This window comes from Pyxicephalus adspersus, chromosome 8, assembly GCF_032062135.1.
Source record: "Pyxicephalus adspersus chromosome 8, UCB_Pads_2.0, whole genome shotgun sequence".
NCBI classification, from domain to species: domain Eukaryota; kingdom Metazoa; phylum Chordata; class Amphibia; order Anura; family Pyxicephalidae; genus Pyxicephalus; species Pyxicephalus adspersus.
Genome location: NC_092865.1, coordinates 43,853,238 through 43,856,411, shown reverse-complemented (window position 1 = coordinate 43,856,411; position 3,174 = coordinate 43,853,238).

Sequence of the window (3,174 nt, the reverse complement as noted above, 5' to 3'; positions counted from 1 at the left end):
GCCAACTCGGACACGCCTCTTCTCCAGCGTAGACCCCCTTTTACTCCGCCCCTTTTTCCCTTATAAAGCTATGGGCGGTGTTCTAGGCCCAGCTGGGAGTATAAATAGGGCGGCGAGGGCGGCGGCGGTAGTATTGGTATTGGTATTTCAGTACCTACCGGTCGGTGGACATTTGCAGTCTTTGACCAGCTCGGATATGGCTGTGTTTAGGGTAATAGGGGAGGGAGAGGCTGGCGGGGCTCCTTTTGGGCTCTGCGGTGAGTTCACGGATAATGGGGCCCTCAGGTTCTCTGCTGTGATTAGTGGAAGTTACTGCGAGTGCATTGTGCTAATCTTACCCTCTGTTCAGCAGGGATGCTGATTGCGCTGTGTGTAAATCTGTATTACTGTACTGAGCCGTGTAATCAATGTGTGAGTGACCTTGCATGTAGTTCACCAATTTGTCTCCCCTCCCTGCTTTATCCCTGGACTGGATGATATTATTGTTTCTGGAATAGATGTCTGAATTTATGTGCACAGCTTACTTAGATTGTAAGCTCTTTGGCCTAGGGTCCTCCTGTGTCTTTGTATGTTAGTCATTTGCTGTACTATTTATTGTACAATGCTGTGGAATATGTTAGTGTTATATTTAATCTCTGGCACCAATGGTGCAAAGAGTTCCTTTAAATTACCGGCTATTGGTGAAGCAAATCACCCCTCCAGGTATTAAGATGGATCCCTGGTGGAGATCTGCTGCTCTGGAGACTCCTTTGTCTTCCAGTCTATGCTGGCTGCCTGCCTGCCTGGACCCTGGATTTCATAGACTGGTAGTGCCCAAGTTAAGGACATCCGACATAAGGATGTCTCCTAGATATGAACAGACAGGATGGAGGCGGTTTGTATGACTTCCAGAAGAAATCTTTTCCTAAACACAGCTGAGGCTGTAGGTGATCTTAGGGGGGTGAGCTCTCTGCAGCCTTTTGTAACTCTTTAATGACCAAGACAAAGCCTGCAGTTGTTTCTTTTTGCATATCGAAGCACATCTTGCTCCAGAAATTAATGAATGTCTGGGCTCTCGAAATAATTTTTTTTTCTGCTTTGTTTGTGAATAATTTACGGTGATGATTTTATACAGTAACTGACACCTCACTGCCTATAATATGTTGGGACAAACATCTGTCCTAATTGCATTTATTAAAATAATGTACCTGTTCTGACTTGCATACAAAATCAACTTAAGAACAAACCTACAGTGCTTGTCTCCTATGAAACCCAGGGACTACCTGTACTGTGCTCTGGTATTGTCCCTGGTCAGCCTGTATTTGGTGGGTTAGGCTCCGTATATCTACTCGCTCCCCACACACCAATGGTCCAACATTTATTTACTGAACGCTAATAACTCCAGCTAGGGGACATGTAGGACTTTGGGTGGATAGGATATTTTATGGATATTTTAGCATTTAGGTATCCAATGCCGTTAAGGCCACTAACTGATCCTTTTGTTTTTTGTTTTCTACCAGATTGAGGTGTAAGTCCCCAATGCCTGTTTGAGATGTAGCTCCATGAGTTGCCAATATTTCTGTCCTTATTTCCTGGGCTTGTTTGCTTGTGTTGCTTTTTTCCATTTTTTTTCTTTGCATTTAAAACTATTTAAATGCAAATACAAATTCTTAAAAAAAATAAAAAAAAAAAAAAAAAACCTGCATAGTGGTCCCAAATAAAGTGTATGAAGATAGCTTTGGTGGTTAAATGCATATAATACTGCTGCTATCTGATGCCTGAGACAAAAGATGTGCAGAAGGTGCAGCCAGAAGCTTCTCATCAATTGTAATCTCCATATCATGACCAAGATATTATTGTTCTGCCTGAACTTTTTCCTAAACCTCTACATCACCCCGATCAGGCCATTTTCATACTGAACCGCCAAGCAATGGTTTACACCGGAAGGTTTTTTGACCTAATTTCTTCTGTCACTACAAATTGGCATAAGGGCCTCCATTCCTGCAAATACCTTTATTTTTAGAGCATTTATGTGTTTTGTTGCCAGTTTTCCCTCAATTTTTTTAAGAGCCTCCATGGACAAGCCATGCTGCTGTCTAGACGTCCAAAAAGCTTTTGATTGGAGTTATCTTTCTCCAGTGCAGTTTGCTCTAGCGATTGGTCTGCTATATGCAGCTGTCCTAACATGAAAGGCATCTCATGTGGAGAGATTGAACATACATGTGCATTGTTTGTTGACAATATCCTGTTCTACCTCACCTTTATACCACTTCCTAACTTGTTTAGGATTCTGGACCAGTTTGCATCAGTCAGTTCTGCGGGTCAACCACTTCAAATCAATGGCCATGAATATTACCCTGCTCCTGCTCCTTAACCTTCCTGGCGGTAATTCTGAGTGTGGCTCGTGGTTAATTTTCAGTACCAAAAACAAACCCCAAGCCACACTCGAGGTGGAATTGTAAAGCTTACCTGGTCCTCCAGTGATGCCCGCCTGGCATGTCGTCTGGTGATTGCCTGGCATATGTGTCCCCAGCGTGTGAACGTTAGGGATGCGAAGCCTGGGAAAGCAGATGCTGGGTGGGTATAGGACGTGTGAGCGTGTGGCTGGGGGGCTGGACCAGGTGGAAAATTTAAAATAAGTATTTTTAAATGTTAAATGTACCGTTTTGACATTTAAAAATACTTATATAATCAGAGTGCCAGAGAGGTTTAACAGGACTTTGACTTTACCATACCTGGGGCTCAAGCTCACTCCTAGCCCTCCACATTCTGTATCAAGTGAATTGTGGACCCCTATTTAAACAGATTTTTGGTGACTTGCTAATCTTTTGTAGGTCTACTCAGTCTTGATCATTTATTACAAACCAAAGAACTTCCCCCTATAGAGTTCTCCACTCCTTTGTCTGCTCCAAGATGGCTCAGGGCTCTCCCTCTTACAACATATTAAAATCTTGGTAGCTGGAGGAGTGGTTTGACGTGGCATGCAGTATTTCCAGGATATCTCAATGTGGGCCTGTTGAACTGAACTACAAAGTCATGCTGCATTGGTACCTAGTGCCAGTCAAGATTGTTTGGTGCTTCCCAGGCTATTCCAACCTCAGTTTCTGGGGGTGCATAAGTGTGTGCAGCATGGAGCCCATCTGTTGGTTCTGCCAGGTAGCACAAGAATAATGGATGATGGTCTTCCAGCTCCAT